The sequence below is a fragment of the Leuresthes tenuis genome, unplaced genomic scaffold, assembly GCF_036924035.1.
Source record: "Leuresthes tenuis unplaced genomic scaffold, fLeuTen1.0.hap1 SCAF_1, whole genome shotgun sequence".
NCBI classification, from domain to species: Eukaryota; Metazoa; Chordata; class Actinopteri; order Atheriniformes; family Atherinopsidae; genus Leuresthes; species Leuresthes tenuis.
In genome coordinates, this window is record NW_027325355.1 from 8,011,175 (window position 1) to 8,032,337 (window position 21,163).

Genomic DNA, 21,163 nt, shown 5'->3' on the forward strand with positions numbered 1-21,163 from the left:
TTGTTAAATTTGTAAAAAAAAACTAAATTCATGGTTTTCTATAAAAAATGGATAACATTCGATTATCATTTGCAGGTGTTAATATTGAGAAGGTGTCAGAGATCAGGTTTCTGGGAGTTATTTATGAAGCATTGACATGGAAATATCATACAGCACATATAAAAATAAGGTCTGAAAAAGCATTTTCATTCTGAATAAGGTTATGTACGTTTTTCATTGTAAGACAATGAGAATGTTCTGCTGTTCACTGATATTGCCTTATTTTAGTTATTGTGTGGACGTTTGGGGGAAAACGTATGTAAGTAACAGAAACTCATTGAATCTATGTCAGAATCTGACCTAAAGCTGAAATTAGAAAACACACCGATGCATTATTTATTAAGTCAGCTTTACTGAAACTTACAGATATAATAGAACTGCAGACGTTATTAGTCGTGTTTAAAGCAAAAAAACTAAATTATGCAAAGGTTGCTTGTATTTACTGCAAAAGATGAAAACCACAGAAGGAAATCTGATCTCAAAAATCAAACGGCTCGTACCAATTTAAAACAAATGTGTATCTCAGCTGCTGGAGTCAAACTTTGGAATTCTCAACATAATGATTTAAAAGGTTCAGATGTTTCACAGGTGAGCTCAGGCACATGACACAGATAATCCAAGGAAGAGTAAATCCAAAAACGTAATAATAAATCCAAAACGGTAAGAGTCATCCAAAACAAGACTATGGTTTAACATTGAAAACCAGAATGATCACTGATAATGCAGACTATCTGGCAAAGAATGGGAAAGACGACAAGGTATTTCTATATGGAAGGTAATTAGGAACAGATAGAAAACGGATGTGTCAGGGCTGCATATCATCCCTTCCTCTTGTTGGTGGAAGGAAAAACCAGGATAAGAAAAAACACTAAGCGGAACCTGGAGTTGCAGCCTTGGCTGTGCCAATGTTTCCCTGTTCAAAAAAATGTATGAGGAGAAAACAATTAGACATTATAGACTGGAATTCTAACTGGATGTTTATATTTACTCATTTATTTAGAGTTTTCTCCATGTTGCAGCTAATAAGAGTGTTTGATGGTGAATGTAAATCGAAATAATAAACCATCTTAGACTTTTTTCTGTTAAAGTAAATCAGTTTATAAATAAGAATTAAATTCTTCTAACTGCTCCTTCCCAATCTTGAAAAGTGTTGATTTAAATTGTTTCACAATTTCTTTTCTTTTTATTTGTTGTACTGTTCATGAAATGAATATATTATGTATATATATATATATATTCTAAATAATGTGCTGTTGAATTATTCCACTCTATTTCACTCAGTTTCTTCTCTATCAGCCTCAGTTATTGCATCAGGTCAGCGTGGGGTCGTCAGAGAGCAGCTTTTAATTTTCCAGTCACATGCCAAGCAGTCGACCTACAACACAGTTAGATTCAGCTCCATCTGTTTCTTGGTTGCTTTGCAGAGGTTTGTTGTTGGAGATGAGACAGATGTGCCTGGGATCGTAGGCTTGACCCCCAAAGAGCAGGTAAGATCCTCCACCGGGCAGAGCAGCTGCAGTCAGGATGCTTGTATTTCAGATCTTTATGATCTCTGCTAGTTCCTGAACTCGCTGACGTCCTGATAAGGGATCACAACAGTGCAGCCTGTAAGTAACACATGCATGGAGCAGTTTTCCTGCATCACTCTAAGGAAGGATGTTCCTGTATGTGTGTGAAAGAAGGACATCCTAGAAATGTGTTTTATGTGTGAGTTACAGGACATATCCAGACCAAAACAACCCAGCGGAGTCCTGAGAGGTGTCATCTCAGGAGTCAAAGTCATCCAGGCCTCTACGTTCAGGTTTCATCAACATAACTGGATGTTATCAACATCACAACGAGTTGCTATAAATGAATACACCGCAGGACACTTTGTGATGAATTATAGGATTTATTCATAAAAAAGTACACAAAGTTAGTAAATTATCATGTCACATAAAACAAAGTCAGAATAGAAAAGATGAGTAAAAAGCTTCATTTGGGTTGGTGCTGAAACCTCTCCTATTGTAATGGGATTCATCTGTAAATGTGTTGATGATGTGACTGTGGTGAAAACTGTTAAAACACGGTCCACAAACAAGTCATGGCTGACAGGCGAGGTCCGTTCACTCCTGAAGACCCGTGACTCTGCCTTTAAAGCTGGCGACGCGGTAGCATACAGGGAGGCAAGAGGCTAAGAAACAGCATGGGAGGAACTTGGAGAAGCACTTTGAAGACATCAGGGACACGAGGTGCCTGTGGCAGGGATTTCAGACAGAAACAGGCTACAAACATCCAGCCAAAACAGCTCAGTGCAACAATCCATCGCTCCCAGATGACCTAAAGAGGTTTTATTCCCGGTTTGAGGTCACTAACACTAGGGGTGCACAAAGACTGACACCACTGACCAGGTTCTGCAGCTGTCTGCTGAGAGTGTTAGGAGGACCTTTGTGAGGATAAATCCTCCAAAAGGAAGAGAACAGGCCTCTCCAAATCAGCCCTGACTGCGTTTTACCAAAAGACCATCGAGAGCACCCTAACCTACTGTATGACTTCCTGGTACGGGAACAGCAGAGCAGAAGAGAGACAGAGACTGAGCAGAGTGGTAAAAACAGCCGAGAGGATTGTTGGAGTCCTGCTGTCACCACTGGGGACATTTACAACAAAAGCTGCAGAGGGGAGTGCATCATTCAGGACCTCTCATCCGTCTCTTTTCCCTCCTGCTGTCAGGAAGGAGATTCAGGAGCAACAGTTTCTTGCCGACTGCTGTTGGACTGTTAAACACAAAGTAATCACTGGCTGTCGGTCCCCACTATGCACTTTAACTTTGAAATTTTTAGTATTCAGCATTTATTCTATTATTATCATTTGTATTTAGTTTTTTTTTTTTTTTTTAAATACTGTATTTTCTTATAAATTTTACCTGACAATTTCTAAGTTTGCTCTGACTTCTTTAAAGTGTTTTAACTTGAGAAATAGCATTTAGTTTTTATGTACACATAATGACAAAGTGAATCTGAATCTAAATGAAGGCACATTCACCTGAAATAATGAGCTTTAAACAATATAATTCAGTCTTACACAGGCACTAAATGAATGACAAGTATTGAAATAAACCTGTCTACAATCACAAGCTGGTAGTTGGTTCTATGGTGGAATATTAACAAAGAACAGCAAACTGTAAGATGCTGCTGAATGTATGTACTATATATGTACTTTTAGTGTGAAGCTTTGACTGGAAACACACAGAAAAACAACATCCTGGAAGAATGGCAGCTTCCATTTTAAAGGACTGGAAGAGGAAGAAGTTTCCAAGGAATCATTTAGAAGAGTTTCAAACAGAAACTGACTGAATCCATGAATCTGGAAAGGTGTTTCTGAGTGAAAGAGACAGACATGTACAGACTGAACTATCTGTTCAACAGTGATTCTCTGACAGGAGGAAACTCTTTATACTCAACACAGAGACACTGAGGAAGCAGGTGACCAGAACCCAAATCCAGGCAGCAGAGGTTCTTCAGTGAATGTAGTGTTGAAGGTGTGGAGGTGGATCAGTGTGTCAGAGGAGACTTTGTAGAAGGACAGAGTGCCAGCAGGACGGTCCACATACACTGCTGCTCTGTTAGAGACAGAGGAGGAGGATATGATGTGTGTTTCTCTCTTATTGTGATAAACAGAGTAACCTCTATCAGAGCAGGTCAGACTCCAGGACTGATCATTCCATCCAAACATACAGTCTCTGCCTCCTCTCCTGCTGATTCCTCTGTAACTCACTGATATATAAGCTTCTCCTCTCCACTCGACCTCCCAGTAACAGCGACCAGTCAGAACATTTCTACACAGCAGCTGAGGACACCAGTCATCAAATCTGTCTGGATGATCAGGATATGACTGAACCTCCTCCACACGTGTCACCTTCCTGTTGTTGTCAGACAGTTTCAGTTCTTTGTTCACTGTTTGTGTCGATTGTGAGTTGACAGGAATCTGATGGAGAGAACAAACACAATCCAGCTGCAGTTATTGATCTATCATCTGTTCACTTTGATCAATGAGTGATGTGACAGCGTGAAGATGGTTGGATGTCATGAATCAGATGAAGAACACACTTACACTTCCTCAGACCTGGTGTCAACCATCGTTCTCCAGCAGGCTCCACCCTGAAAGGAGGAGGGGGGTCAGAGCAGCACAGTCTCTTTCAGCATGCAAACATGGACATTATATGGCTCTCACACACACATTGTTCTACACTGAGAAAGGAACACGAAAACATCTGGATACATCCACTGGAATTTAGCATCTGGAAACTAGAATGAAAGCTGTTGGACTAACATTGACAGATACAAAACTGCTTCTTTCAACCATTTCAAAGTCTGTTAATTTGAAACAAATATTTTAAATTGAAAGTCTGATTTTGAACTTTTAAAAAAAAATAAAAAAAAATACATTTTTCAATTTATAATATTCGGTTTTGTGAAAATTATTACCATACATATTTCCAGGTTGACGGTAATTCATAAAAGGGAACTTTAGCTGAAAATGGTTTTACAAATCTTTGTGCTTGTTATGTTTGTTGGTTTTGTGGATCCAGGTCCCTCATCTGGCCGTCTGCCAGAGTGTCTTCAGCTTCAGGTCCCTCTTTCCTCAGATCCTCACCGTCATTCATGTCATTGTCACTCATGGTATCAGGTTTGTCCTTGTTATCCATGTCAGGTTTTTCACAGTTCTAGTCAGGCTTTTGTTTTCGAAGTTTTTGTATACCGGCTCAGCCACGCTTTTTGTTAGACTGTTTAAAGAAATCAAGTTTTCAGTTCAAAGATCTGCATCCGGGTCCTATCTTTGCCACGCACATCACCCATCTCTCTAAGCTGGCGTTGCTAAGCTAGGCTAACATGTTCTGGACCCATCTCTGGATCTGATCCAGGGTCAGAGGACCAACAGACACTTCTCACTGTTGTTCCTGCAGATGTTCTCCTTGGAGACCTCCTCCACAAATATCTGCTGTTTCTGTTCAACCAGAGTTTCTGCTGTGAGCAAAGGAAAAAGGCTCCTACATGTGTGATTGTTCATGTAACACTCAGCAGGAAGCAAAAACACAGGGCTGAGTGCAGGACAGAGAACATGTTTCCAGCTCTTCCTCCTCTATCAGACATTGTGTGGCTGCAGCAGGCCTCTCCATACCTGAGTTTGTGTGGATCCTTCAGTGCAGCCGTCAGCAGCTTCACTCCTGAGTCTCCTGGATGGTTGTAGCTCAGGTCCAGCTCTCTCAGATGGGAGGGGTTGGAGGTCACAGCTTCAGCCAGAGAAGCACAGCCTTCCTCTGTAATCAGACAGCCTGACAGGCTGCAGACACACAAAATGTAAATGTAATTATTTACTCAAATGTCCTCCTTAAATTTCCTAAATAATTCTCTTTTCTGTTTTGGCCCAAGCACCAAAGGCGGTGCGAAGGCCCTTTGTGTCACGATGCGTAGTGCCAGAAGGGAGGACCCAAATGCGACTTAAAAAAAAAACAGATTTACAAAACAAAAAGCACAAGGCAAGAACCAAGGGCGCGGCAGAGCCGGAAGATAAGACTATGGCAAAACAAGTGGCAAAAACCTGAACTGCCAAGACGTGGCTTACAAATGTGGCATGAAACATGAAAGGTAAGGTGAGGATTTCGTGATGACTGTGAGTGAACCTGGAAACTAAATACTGGGGAAGGTGATTGGTGACAAGGTGCAGCTGTGAAACAGAAAACAGGTGGCTTGAGTGAAGCTAAGTGACAAGGGGAAAAAAATGAAAAGAAATTAACCTGGAAACATGACAAAAACCTCAAAACATGACAAAAGAAAACTTAAAACCTGACAATTTGTATCTGTAGCATTTATTTTCCTGGCAAACAAATTGATTTTGGGGGCCTTGGAAATTTAGCTCATGATTCAGGAATGGTGAAAAGGTTCATATTTGAACTGTCTCAGAAGTGGGTAGAACTCAGCCCTGCCCACTAACTTCACTGACGTGGATGAAATTTGATACATGCATGTCAACCCTACAAGACAGCTCTTGGAACCATCCAAAAATCAAACAGGAAGTCAGCCATTTTGAATTTAAATCTGATTTTAGCTGCAATTTTGTTCCTTATCAGGACTTGTATCTTAACAAACTCCTACAGGTTTTATCACAACACCCTGAAACTCGGTCAGTATTTAAATAAAACTCATGTCACCAAAGGATTGAATTTTGATGTTTCACCATCTCATAGGATATTGTTGGTTTGATCTTTGACTAATGACTCGGACCTCATTCACCACACCAACTTCAAATGGTGTCAGACATCAGATAACAAATACTTCATTTAGAAAACTGACTTTTCGCTGGATGGTGTGGCGAGTTTCAATATGTGATATTAAAAATCACTGCTATAATCATCCGAAAGTCCTCAGATTGATGGGGTTTCATCTCTTTCACCCTAAACAAATGCCCATAACCTTCCAACGCCCTGGCCCCGCCCACTGACAACAGGAAGTGATAGGCCTATATGTATGAATAATATATAAGTGAATATATGAAGAGATTAACTCCATATATTTATGGATTTTGACAGAAAATGGGCAACCCTTTCACGATGCTGATTACTAAAATTGTTTGTTCTCCATCTATACATCCTTCGAGGTACGAGCTCAGGCTCAACACCTTGGTGACAATAGCCATCATCGCTGCTTTTACCTTTTATATGTTTATTATTCTTTCTCTCATTCTCAGAAGTTCAGACATGAGGACAAAGTTTAACAGTAATGTTTGTCCTGCTAAAGTTTACAGTGTCATCCTCTTTAATGTAAGACAGAATGTGGAAGCAAGATTCTCCCATTTCTTATGGGTCGGGATCTCAGGACACTCCATGCATCACATTAAGATTTGCACCATCATCAGTTATACAAGTTGCTTTAACCTAACCTGAGAGATTCCAGTTTACAGTTTGGACTCTTCAGTCCAGCAGAAAGCTGCTTCACTCCTGAATCCTGCAGGTTGTTGTTACTCAGGTCCAGTTCTGTCAGACTACAGGACTGGGAGCTGAGAGCTGAGGACAGAGCTTCACAGCTTCTCTCTGAGAGGTTACAGCCACTCAGCCTAAAGAGATGATAACAAAACAAGAAAGTCTTTATACACGTCAAAGATAGCACAGTACTGATGATCAAATCTAACAATCAGGATACTAACAGAGCTTTGTTGGAGGCTTTGACCACTGGCAGCAGCCTCAGAAGAGCCTCCTCTGAAGCAGAGTATTTCTTCAGGTCAAACACATCCAGATCTTTTCCTGATGACAGTAAGATGAAGACCAGAGCTGACCACTGAGCAGGAGACAGTTTATCTGTGGAGAGACTTCCTGAACTCAGGGACTGTTGGATCTCCTCCACTAGAGAACGATCATTCAGTTCATTCAGACAGTGGAACAGATTGATGCTTCTCTCTGCAGACAGATTCTCACTGATCTTCTCCTTGATGTAATCGACTGTTTCCTGATTGGTCTGTGAGCTACTTCCTGTCTGTGTCAGCAGGCCTCGTAGGATACTCTGATTGGTCTGCAGTGAAAGACCCAGGAGGAAGCGGAGGAACAGGTCCAGGTGTCCATTTGGACTCTGTAAGGCCTTGTTCACAGCACTCTGGTAGAAGAGAGTCTCTTTTAGTGTTTCAGACTCCTGAGACTTTGATTGTTCTCCCATCAGGTTGACTCCAGAGTTGATGAAGGTCAGATGCACATGAAGAGCAGCCAGAAACTCCTGAACACTCAGATGGATGAAGCAGAACACCTTCTCCTGGTACAGCCCTCTCTCCTCTTTAAAGATCTGTGTGAACACTCCTGAGTACACTGAGGCTGCTGAGATATCGATGCCACACTCTGTCAGGTCTGATTCATAGAAGATCAGGTTTCCTTTCTGCAGCTGCTCAAAAGCCAGTTTTCCCAGAGACTCAATCATCTTCCTGCTCTCTGGACTCCAGTGTGGATCTGTCTCAGCTCCTCCATCATACTTGACCTTCTTCACTTTGGCCTGAACCACCAGGAAGTGGATGTACATCTCAGTCAGGGTCTTGGGCAGCTCTCCTCCCTCTCTGGTTTTCAACACATCCTCCAGAACTGTAGCAGTGATCCAGCAGAAGACTGGGATGTGGCACATGATGTGGAGGCTTCGTGATGTCTGGATGTGGGAGATGATCCTACAGGCCTGCTCCTCATCTCTGAATCTCTTCCTGAAGTACTCCTCCTTCTGTGGGTCAGTGAACCCTCTGACCTCTGTCACCATGTCAACACAGTCAGGAGGGATCTGATTGGCTGCTGCAGGTCGTGTGGTTATCCAGAGGCGAGCAGAGGGAAGCAGTTTTCCCCTGATGAGGTTTGTCAGCAGCACATCCACTGAGGTGGACTCTGTAACATCAGTCAGGGGCTCCTTGTTGTGGAAGTCCAGAGGAAGTCGACACTCATCCAGACCGCTCAAGATGAACACAACCTGGAACTCGTCAAAGCTGCAGATTCCTGCTTCTTTGGTTTCAGTAAAGAAGTGATGAACAAGTTCCACCAAGCTGAACTTTTTCTCTTTCAGCACATTCAGCTCTCTGAAAGTGAATGGAAACATGAACTGGATGTCCTGGTTGGCTTTGCCTTCAGCCCAGTCCAGAGTGAACTTCTGTGTGAAGACTTTTTTCCCAATGCCAGCCACTCCCTTTGTCATCACTGTTCTGATTGGTTCATCTCTTTTAAGTAAAGCTTGAAAGATGTCTTCTTGCCTGATGGTTGTTTCTGGTCTATTTGGTTTCCTGGATGCTGTTTCAATCTGTCTGACCTCATGTTCATCGTTGACCTCTCCAGTCCCTCCCTCTGTGATGAAGGGCTCTATGTAGATCTGATTCAGAGGGGTTGGGTTTCCTGCTTTAGGAATCCCCTCAAACACACACTGGAACTTCTTCTTTAGCCTATATTTCAGTTTACGTTGACACACTGCAGCGAGGGTTTCTGAGTGAACACGGATAAGACTTTTGTCAGTGCTTCATAAAACATTTAAAAAAATCATCTAAGCTTCATTAAGTATTTGAACATGTGTTGTTCTGTGTGTTGAGACATCAGTAAATGTGTCATTTATCCAGCAGGTTAAATCTTTAGAGAAATCCTCTTACTGCTCTGCAGACGGTCAGCCAGCTCCTCCTGCTTCATTCTCCTCAGGAAGTGAACTGTGATCTTCACTAAAGCCTCTCTGCTCCACCTCTGCTCTTCATCCTCATCCTCCCTCTGACTCTCTAAGCATTCTGGGTAATCTGGACCCAGAACCTTCTGGATCTTCTTCAGCTCCTCCTTCACAAAAGTGACCATGTTGTCCTCCAGCAGCTGGAACAGAATACTATATGAATGAGCCAATCAGACTGAAATCATGGAGCCAAACATCAGATCCATGTTGGACACACTGACAATCCACTGGTCTACAAAGTGTAGCATGGAGATGACTGTGAACAGAATAGATGGAAAAGTAGTTGTTGTACATGTACAGACCATAAATATGGAGTCCAGCTGTGTTTGATGCTGCTGGGCAGACTGACCACTGGGAACCTCTGAGCTCTGCTGGTCCACTCTGTGGAGGAATCATGAAGAATGAGCTCACATTCTGTCTGTCCACACAGAGACAAACACAAGGTAAAGCTCCATGAAGTGATGTGTGGATGTGAACAGTGAATCAGAGGACTCCCTGCAGTGGGAAAGCTTTACTAGTCCTGCTGATCCCACTGAGAATCAACAGCTCAGTCTGCAGCTGCTTGGAGCTTTCAGCTCATTTTGGTTGGATCCAACAGCTCTCAGCAACCCCTTCAGAAAGCTTTCCCTCCCTGCTGAAGTGCCCTGGAGCAAGGCAGCCAGAGCCAGTGTGTGCTTGGATCAGACTGGTTGTACTGGTATGTTCCCAGTGTTAGACAGATAGATGTTTAAAACAGAGTCGTCACTGAGATAACTTGATCTGTCAGTCAAGTTGTACTGAAGATGTAAAAAGAGATTAAATGCTTTAGTTTCTTCCTGTCATCTGTAAACTATTCCAGTACCTTTGAACATCTGGGTGGTGCCTTTTCCTTGGAGTACGTTTTATAGATCGGTCAGTCTTCTGGCACTTGGAGCTGGATTTAGGTTCAGGTGAGCCTGGCTTTTCCAGCTTCCTCCTAAAGAACACAAAATAATTGACAAAAGACAAAAATGCATTTAATGACAATACATCTGAAAGGATATTTCTGAAAATCTCAAAATATTCAAAACCATATTTTGTCTCCAAGTCAAGACCAGACTGATGGGCAATATTTCAACCACCTAAAAAATACCCCAAAAAAAACAGATGCATCGTAATCAACCTGACTGTGTCCTTCAAACAAAGTCATTAATTTGTGAATGAACTGCACTTTTACTTTGGAAGTCAGAGGCTTCACACTTCCTACACTGTGTTAGAGCCAAAGCACAAAGGTGACACCTGCTGGACCAGCCTACAGACACTCAGAAACACCTCCTCCAACATCCATTCTTTCCTCTTGTTCCTGCTGTGTTTGTGGAAAACATCCAACACACACCGCTTCACATATGTGGAAGGGAGGAACAGGAAGTCCAGAACTTAGAGCAGGCAAATGGGGTGGAGTTAATAAAAGGGGCTGGAAGGCTCATTTGGGCCTTTCTTCCTGCACTGACACACCTGGGAGCAGCTGAGCTGAGGCCTTTGTTTGAAGCTGAGTTGGTAGGCTTGACTTTTTAGATGTTTGAAAGCATGATTTTAATATTACTTGATCACTAGAGAATAACCATTTGGCTGTTTATTTGTGGTATGAATTGTTTGTAGGCATTCTGTGTTGGGAGGGGACTGATCTATTGAATGATTGTTTAAAGACATCAGCCAAGAAGGAGGTACGCTTAAGCAGTGCTGAGATATTTTAAAATAGATTTTATTCTTTCTACAACAAAACTAACATGATTATCTCTGAATATTGCCCCCAGTCACCTGCATGCCCAACTGGAATGAAGGATTATGTTCCAGTGTGAAAGGTGTTCAATGGAGATGGGTCTAAAAAAGCCAACCACTGTTTTTCCCAGGTTTATTTGAGTTTGTTTTTAATTTATCATTTGGGCAGGTTTTTTTTTTTTTTTTTTTTTGCGGCGTTTTCTGCCATCTTTAAGGGGGGAGACTGCGTAGCAGTGCGGCCATTTGCATGTGCGCTTTATTGTGTGGTTTGTCACTTTAAGATTGCTGTGAATAGGTAAATTGAGTGTGTAGTGGTATTTCAGTAATAAATTGCCATGTGTTTGTGATGTTTTATCTTGCTGTGCATAACTTCAAAAGGCTCCCCCCTCCCCCCGGTCGTGCAGTCTAGTCCCAGGGTTGTTTTCTTTTTAACCATCTCATGTTTGGTCTGATTGTATTTTTTGTCTTTCATAATTTACCTACTCTATAAGTATTTTATCAAAAAATATATTAATAAAATTGATATTTTTTGTATAGCAGTCTCTGGTTCCAGTTTATTCTGGGTCTGTGCAGTTAATATCACTTGGTCACGGTTATATGAACATAGAAATGGATGTGAAACAGAGCTGAGCTCACATTAAACACATGTTGGAATAAAAACTGTTCAAACTGACTCTGCTACATTTTACTCCGTTACAACATTTACACTCAGCTCACCTCTTTGTGGATGGATGTTGGTCTGATTTGAAGACAAGAGGAGGATCCATTGACCGGTCACTCTTCATGGACACACAGCTGGGTTCAGGTCCAGGTCTGAGTCTCTGCTGGATCCTGACAGAAAAACACTAGTTTTCTTCAAACTAAAGTATTCAGTGATAGTGTTTGAGTCTGCAGTGAGACGGCCTGTCAGAGAGTCAGTGTGGCTGCTGTGGAACAATGTTACAGCTCCCCCTTGTGGCAGCTCTGCCACTCTGCAGGCAGACGTCAGCAGGTGTGTGGAAGGCGGAATGAGCATTAGCAGCCAGCCGCAGCATGAAAATCTGACCGCCTCAGAGCAGAGTGCTACAGACAGGGCTGCTGTTTTTCATCTGTGAGGAATTTGACCAAATAATTTCAGACATGTCATTAAGGTGCCTGGGATTTGTGTGAACCAGTGGAAAAGGGGTATAATTAGGCACACTCCCACTGTAGGAACCTTTTGCAGTTCCTCTAACCTTTTAAGGAACTAGGCCGTTTTTTCGCGCATTTGGACATACAGGAACTAGGGACCACGACCCTCGGTTCCTAGAACCATTTTAGCTCCTCCTCCGAGGCGGGGTCTTTTCTGGGTTCCATAGGAACACATGATGTAGGTGTTTGGTGGTTGGTAGCTCCGCCCCTTGTCTGAAATGTTTACTCATACAACACGGACACAACCGTTAAACTTATTAACGTCGTCTCCTTTGTCTGCGGCGCTCTGCTCTCCTTCTCTCCTTCATGAAACGAAGAAGTATCGCCTGCTGCTCGATTCTTCATCTCCTGACTCTCTGTGTGCTCTTCCAGGCTCTTCCAACCATCTTAGACACCTGATGTGATCGTCCATGATTAATATCACCGTCATGCAGACCATGAACACGGTGGCCTCCTCGCTCTCCATGTTAGCTTCTTGGTGGTGTTGTTTTTTCTTCTCTCCTTACTTTTTGTGGGTTTTGTTTTGCTGTTGAGTGGCGCTACAGTAACACGTCACGGTTGCAGATCAGTCCCGACCAAGGTCCCCGACTTATGTGCGAATGCAAAATGAAACAGTTCCCCTGGGGAAGGGCAGTTCTTATAACTAAATTCGAGGTGGACAGTTCTTAGAACTCTCTGTCCGAATGCACCTATTGTTCTCAATGAATTGAGAAATTTTCCTTTTTTTGGCGCTATCATTTTTTAATTTTCTGTAGAACCGGAAGTACTTTATTTTGAAGGACTTGAAACTATGTAATTAATGTAGTTTAATAGAACATTGGACAACAACAAAAGGAAAGAACAAACTTTGGTTCAAAGTTAAAATCAGGACAAATAAAAAGGCTAAAGGTAAGGTTTAGCACCATTTGAAAAGGAGGAACAAAGTATATTTCTGTGTACTTCCAAAATGTTTTGCATTAAATTAGTATAGCACATGCTAATTGGGAGCTACAGGTTGATTTGGTCATTTTGTTCTTGTTTCTTCAGAAGGTCGTTTTAAACTGACGTCATTAAACACAACGTGTGAGAACGTAATATTTCTACATCAGCCGCCCTGTTCACTACATAATCAGCATCCTGTGAAAAAGCCACATCAGTGGACAGATATTCAGCAATATTCTCCCTTTGTTTTAATAAAGAGCTGCAGGACTGAACTAAAATATCACATTACACACATGATGCAGCTAATTAGTCTCATCAGAGACATCAAGAACTGATCCAAGTCTCAAGTAATTCAGCTGAAAACTGGTTATCATCTGAAACATGATGCAGCCTCCACTGAATACTGACAGATACTCACTGTTGGGCTGATGGAACATCATGTTGGAAATGAGTTAAGAACTCCTTTGACTGGTCGCTCTTAAAGGACACACAGCTGGGTTCAGGTTCATGTTCAGGTTCTGATTCAGGTTCAGGTTGGTTCCTGTGAATAAAGGTGGTTTGGTGATGTGAGTGCTGAGCTCTGACATGGAGAAGAGTCATGGACAGTTAGAGATGGTCATCTCACCTCTGAGCTTTGCTCTGGCTCTCATGTTCCCCACACAGAGTGGTTTTAGTGTCCTCACACTGATCCATGCTGCTGAATTCACATCAACTCACACACACTTTCTACCTTCATCTGCAGAGGAAACACAAATCATTCATCTGCACATCAACTCAAATCCTCCTCTCCATCATTTGGGCAGTAAAAAGATCAGCTGCTGTTCTTCCATCAGTCCACTAGATGGAGGCATGGAGCAGCACAGACATCATGATCATGATGATGATGATGAAGCATTTCCATTCAGTGACACACACTAATTATCTGAACCTGCAGCATTATGATACATCTGATATCTCAAACACTGATGGGCTGAATGCAGGACTGAACTGACATGAACAGCTATACTGTAGATAAGTAGCAGCAGGACTCCAGAAATCCATCCTGCAGGATCACTGCAGTCTGACAGGAACCACCAGGGGGCGCTCACTGCTCTCTGTTAAATATTATTCACCCACTGATGAGTCCACATCCCACACAGAGGCTCCAGACACACCTGAATTATGATCCTTCATAAAACAGGTTGAGTATCAGAGTCCAACAGGATCAGAGTCCAGGATTAATCTGGGTCTCATATCAGGACTCAGAGTTTTATTGTGAGTGTGTTCAGAGAGCAGTGATGAACAGAGTGTCAGTGAACAGCACATTCCAGTCAGAGTTCCTCTGTTGGAGGAGAAAACAGCAGCAGACTGAGTGGGAAACATTTCATGTTGGTAACAAGCTGCAGCTCCTCATCAACACACACTGATTGTTGCTGTTTACTCTCAGCTCACATGACTTGTGTCTCATCAGCAGAGGAAATCTCTCTCTGCTCAGAGACTTTGTTAAATGAATCAAAGTGTCACTTACTCAGCTTCTTCCATGAACTTCTTCCCTCTGCAGCTCTCTGCTGTCTGGACCAGGTCTGTGTGGAAGAAGAGGAAATCCTCTGCTGCTTCTCCGACATCAGTCCTCTGTGTCTGCAGGCTGCCGTCACTCTGAAACTCTGCAAACCATAAAAGAGTCTTAAAGTGATCAGAGGTCAGCTGCTGCAGCTTTATATGACTTTAATTCACCAATAATTAACCCGCAGAGCAAACAGCTTAAACAGAGCTGAAGCCTTCAGTCCAATCACTGATGAGCACCTGAACCATCAACAGTCAAACTTGTGCATATACACACTCTCCGGTTGCTTTATTAGGCACACCTTACTATTTCTGAGTTGGACCATTTTTTGCCGTCAGAACTGCTTTAATTCTTCGTGATGTAGATTCAACACAGTGTTGGAAACATTCCTGAGGTTTTTGTTCATAATGACACTCGCTGTCGCTGCATCTATGAAACAAATCTCCCGTTCCTCCACATCCCAAAGCTGCTCTGTTGGACTGAGATGTGGTGAACTCTGTGTCGTGTTCAAGAAACCAGTTTGAGATGATGTGAGCTGCGTGACACGATGCTTCATCCTGCTGGAAATATCCGTCAGAAGATGGGCACACTGTGGTTAGAAAGCGATGGATTTTCATGTTATTTATGCCAGATTCTGAGCCGACCATCTGAAATCAGACCAGGCAGAGTTTTCCAATCTTCTACTGTCCAGTTTTGGTGAGTCGGTGCAAACTGTGGCCTCAGTTTCTGCTGCTGCCCGCTGCTGTGTGTTGGCCTTCTGCTTACCTCTGTTGTAACAAGCGGTTGTTTGAGTTACTGTTCCCCTTCCATCATCTCCAGCCAGTCTGCTCATTGTCCTCTGGATAGTTTCTCTTCTTCGGACCATTCTCTGTGAACCTTAGTTTAGATGCTCAGACCAGCCCGGCCACGTTCACTCACTTAAATCCCCTTTCTTCCCCATCCTGATGCTCGGTTTGAACTTCACCACATCTGGATGCTTAAGTACGCTGAGTTGCTGCCATGTGATTGGCTGATGAGTTATTTGTCTTAACAAGCAGTTGAGCAGGTGAACCTCACAAAGTGGCCGGAGTGTGTGTGTATATACACTGAAGATTCCTGTTTATGCCGCAATATTTCAGTTCAATGAGAAGAGGATTATTTCTATTTAGTTTAAGAGATTCTAAATCACTGAGTCTCCACCACAGTTACACATACATGATGGTAAAATGTCACTGCATAAGTCACACATTTAATGCTCATCTGACAGAAAGGATCAAATACAGCTCTAAGTAGCAACAAATCAATGAGAAGTCAAGGTCAACATTAAGTATACAGCACTTTAAAAAGAACAGAAGCTGCCCAAAGTGTTCTCCTTTCCAGAAAACTTTACAACCAAACAAAACACTTTCAAATGGCTCTGAAGCAGGAACACCTGTTTGATCTGTTCCTGCTGCTCTTTTCTGCTTCGGAAGGTTCCCAAGTGAGTGAAATAACCTGCAAATATCAAAGCAGCAGCCATGATAAGAGCTGGCTGAAGTATCTCAATGCAACTGAATTAACGTCTGAACCAGAAACTGACTAATATGCTGTTAATGCTGTTAACAGAACCTTCTACCCTGGGAAGGTTCCATCTTATGTTTAAAAGTACAAATAAAATGTCTCTGATAAAAACTTGAATGAAACGTTTTAACTTTTAGTTGAATTCAACAAACAAAAATAAACATATAAAGGAAAGGAAAAAGCTGAATAAAACATCACAAACTGACCCATAAAGTAGACAGAACATCTGAATCTACTTAATTTCATCATTAGACAATATTAGTGGATTATATGTTCCATCAGAGCTGCACACAGCTTCATAACTGACTACAGTCAGACACATTTAACTGACATTCATGTTATTTTATTCTGAAAGGTGACACAGGAAGCAGCAGGAAGCTGCTGTGTCTGACTGTAATGGAGGAGCTGACGGTTTCATTCTATGAAGATCAGTTCTTCATGTAGAAAACAAACATCATCAGCTGATCATCGTGTTGTTTGATTCCAGTTCATCAATAATCTGATAATCATGCAGATTTGTCTTAAAACTCAAAAGTGATCAAAGTTTGTTCTGAAATAAGAAGTGAACATGTTCCCCAAACATTATAGAGCAGAAACAAACAGCTTACAGGTTACAGACAAAGTTATTTCAGACAAATTTCATACTCACAGTTTGTTGAAACTGTAGAAAATGTTGAAGCAGACTTCAGGCTGACACAGGTGAGCTGCTTTATGGAATTATCAGGAGCTCCACCCCTGGTAGGATGAGCACAGGCAGGGGGAGAGGATCCCAATAAGAACAGGTTTTACAGGACGACTCAGGTGAGAAAGACATAAAACAATTGAGTAAAACAAACCACAGCTGAATATTTCACACACAACATGCAGCCATTTAATTAAATGGTTCAATTAAATTCAAAAGTAATTTCTAAAACACAATAAATATGACCTTTCTGTGTGTAAAGTCATCCTCAGCTCAAACAACTTTTCCAGCCTGTGAATTTGATTAACTGAGGAATTACAAGTGAAAATGTTTTTAAAAGTTTACCTTCAGCTGAACAGCAGCAACAAGTCTCTGAAGGTCACAATAAGTTTCTGTGATGCCTTAACAAGCATTTCTGTGAAGAGATGCAGAGCAATAAAAGATTCACTGATCTCCTCTGAAATGGAAGAAATGTAAAGTTGAAACATGAAAATTGTTGAGGAAAGCTAAAGTTCTTTAAGTAGAGTAAATGTAGCTTATTGCTTCCAACACATGAAGTTACAGAACCAGACAAACACTCAGAAACTGAGCCAGATGCTGTGCTAACAGCCAGAATTCAGCACACTGCGGGCTGGGCTTACAGTGGATGCTCTTTGCTCAGGTAAAAGCTACAAATCCTAGAAAAGCTCAGATAAAGTTCTGCAGTGACTGTATCTGCCAATCAACAAGCCAGTGTTGTTCTGAAATATGATTCTTTGCTAAGTCTGACCCTCTTTGGTCTGTAGTTAACCTATTACAGCACTGTCAGATGCATTCAGCTGGACTTCTGCTCAGTGGGTGTTATAGGGGGATAAATCCTTCACAAAGACTTTCCACAATCTTAGAATCTGTTAAAAATTAACTTTCCATCTGCTTTTTTAAACTTACAGTGGACAGGCGTGTAGAAATGGACTGAAACGTGTTTTAGAGACCATTTTTACAGTGGATGCCTAAAGATTGTCCCTGAAGGTTAGTATGCAGGGTTCCTGCTCAGAAAAGAGCCAAAATCAGAAACAAATGATCTAAAATCCAAAGCAGCTCGACGTCGGTTTCATGTCCTCTGCTGCAGAAAGACTGTGGACATAAAACTCTGAAACTGAACTCATTGCTAATCCTTCAGGTTTACTGAGAAAACACAAAGCCAGGTTCTCCAAATCCTTCCCATCTTTTCAAGAATTTAAAACTGAAACCAACTCCTTAAAAATATGTGTATATCTATATGATAAATATTAGGAAATGGGATCTTAATGCCAATATTGTGTAAGAACTTGTGAAAGAAATATTATTTATTGTCTAATTCTTTTCATTATGAATGAAATGCATGCATTAACAGTCCCTTGTGTTGTAGAATCTGTCAGCTAATCTATAAATGATCATATTTATGATTTTGTGCCTGTTTTCAATACTTTGCATTGTTAATGAAAAACATTTTTTTGTAACATTTGTTTTAATTACACCATTATCACTAATATGTTACATTATCTATATTGTATTTTTATTATTTATTTCAGTAAAATGTGTTTCATTATCAATGTGTTTAACTGATGACAGGGTGTGACTTTGTTGCAATCTTTTTTTTTGGGGGGGGGGTGAGGAGAGCCACAGCAAGATCAGATCGTGCCAACCAACAACGGCACTTCCGGTGGCAACATGAGCTGCTACAGCCGTTGCTTCGACAGCAGGGTGAAATTGGTTTTATATTCGACATTCGCCTATTTTTCCCAAGTTGTAACTATAACTGTGTAGTTCCACACCTTTTATTATCAAGGAAAGCTTTTAATTTTCTTTCAAAAAGGTTTTAATGAATTTGAATTCATTCGAATTCAAGGCTTTTATTTTGTAATAACTCTCTTGTTTTTATAGATATCAACACCAAACCACTTCTGATGTGTTCATGAACTCATTGCTTAGTTCCTGTACCCTTTATTTTTTCAGGCCCCTGAGCGACACCGGCAAGCGGTCTTCCAAACGCCACATTTCCCATTCGGAGGGGATTTAATATTAATATTTCATATTAATATCAAGAACAAATCAGAAGTGGTTTGGTGTTGATATGTCGAAAAACCAGTAAGTTATTAAAAATAGAATAAAATATGCACCCTGAGTACATATTCTACCTAAAGGGTTTTTTTCTGGAAACTAAATGGCTGTGAAAGCTTTATAGTGAGTTCATAAACACATCAGAAGTGGTTTGGTGTTCATTGCATGAATCTCTAGTGAGGAAAAAAAAGACGTTGCACTTTTTTTGACGGTCTCTAAGCGCTCAGGCTGAATTAGGGCACTGAGAAGGATATTCAGCGGTTACTCTGAACTTTCGCCAGACTTCGTTACAGTTGGTAAAGCCTGTGAAATGTTACTATTAGCTTTATGTACAAAATAATACCACCCTGAGGGTAATTGGTGCGGTTTTCGTGACGCAATTACAGTTACTGCGCCGGAAAATGGGCGAATGTCGAATATAAAACCAATTTCACCCCACCCGCAGCCTGCTGCCGCTGTCTGTGGAACGCTGATTAGCCGCAAACGGGTTATCAGTATAGTTCTTAACTGGCACACTGTGGCGGTTCAGGTTGCCACCGGAAAGGCTGTTTTTAACTGTCACTACCACGATTTGAGCTGCTGCTGTCTCAGCTCAGGCCGCTTTCAGAGGCTCAGACAGCGGGAGAGCAGAGACTCATCTCCGCCTCAGGAACAGGCTGATTCAGGCAGGAAGAAATGCCGTCGATCGTCAGAAATGGGAGCTATACAATAACAACGACTCCGTGTTTAAGCCTTGACCCTCATTCTAGTCTGCTGCTGCTCTTATACCAGATATTGTTCTCACACAGTAACACAAAAAGGCGGACATGTTCTACACGGTGCTGGTCCCATAGTTAGTTTCACAGTTACAGTTTCACAGAGACAGCAGTGAATCAACAGAAAGGACCATGTGGTAGATTGTGTTTGTTTCTGCTTGAACTAAGCTGCCAACAGCAGATATTATAGTCAAACATTAAAAATAGTTTCCGTTACCTTCAGACGGAGAATTTCACGGAGCAAATAATCTGCGTCACAAAAAGCTGGAGGTTTAGTGGAAAGTGAAACTAAACTCTTACAGACACACCCAGAGAGACGTTTTGCCGGAAATGAACATCCTAACCAGTTCAGTTTAAAGTTTAACTCTGTTTAACTATGGAGGGGAAATGTTAACATCTGGATGACTGATGGACTTTACACAGCTGTGAAACTGTTCAACTGTAAAACATGTTTCTAGAAAAAGTTTCCCGTTAGACCCACTTTACATTTCCATCTCTTTATTGTTCTGTCTCTTCATCTTTAGCTCTCAATGTCAATTCCTCGAATTAATGAAAAAAGTATAAAAGCACAGTTAGTATTAAAAATGAGTGCTTACCTCCAGCTTTATATGATTTATAAAAAGTATTCTATCAAAATAATATCAAGAAACTTAGTGTCTCTCAACCTATTTCTGCCTTTTTCTTCCTCAAATATTAATTTACAAAAACCCCAGCACCTTTAAGTTTTTTGTCTGTTTCAGCACTTCAATCTTGAGCTTCTTGTTCACAAACTTAATAACAACTGCAGGCTTGGATTTGTTATCCTTTCATGCAAGAGTGTTTGATATTTGCTGGTTTTCAAGATGAATGTTCTGACTTGTAAGGAATTGAACCACTTGTTCATTTACATCCTCCACTCACTCTGATAGCTGCTTAATACTGTGTCTTCTGAGCTGGCTGGTTTGGTGGTTCAATATCAACAACAAAACAAATGTAATGAAGTTTTAAAAATGCAGCAAAAGAGATGGGAATAAATGGAGATCTGTCATTTCAACCCTTTACTAATGAAACTACCTCAATGCTTAAAGTGCTGTTTCCTAAATACACACACCATGAACTTCCTTTTCTTCAGAGGTGACACTTTTCTTTGCAGGACTTCTTTTGAATCAGTGCATTGTGTCCATGGAAAGCTGCTTTAACATTTACTGTATGAACTGCTTCACATAAATACCTCCAATGTCATTCCTTATGGTCAAAATTACAGTCGTACTAATCTGAACCGCAGGTGCAGTTTTCCACAATAACATTCTTTATAAGTAGAAATTATATTTTAAGATATCTTTAACTTAGTTTGCACTTGTCAAAACCAAATTCAAGATAGATAAAGGTCTAAGTGAGCATTATCAGTGCTGATGCTGGATGTACAGGGCAGATAAACATCAAATCATTCCTTTAAAATACTCATTTCAGATATCCAAATCATTATTTGTCCGTGGAAGAAATTTTGCTGCCATGTGGGGTT

At 41.3% G+C, this 21,163-nt stretch overlaps 1 protein-coding gene and 1 pseudogene across 1 annotated transcript in view; one reads left to right on the top strand and one right to left on the bottom strand.

Moving 5' to 3' along the window:
• The window catches only part of LOC140294994 (protein NLRC3-like), a 334,914-nt gene that overhangs the window by 134,857 nt on the left and 178,894 nt on the right, over positions 1-21,163 (top strand). The window lies entirely within an intron of this gene.
• Positions 1,931-15,277, bottom strand: LOC140291640 (NLR family CARD domain-containing protein 3-like; annotated as a pseudogene).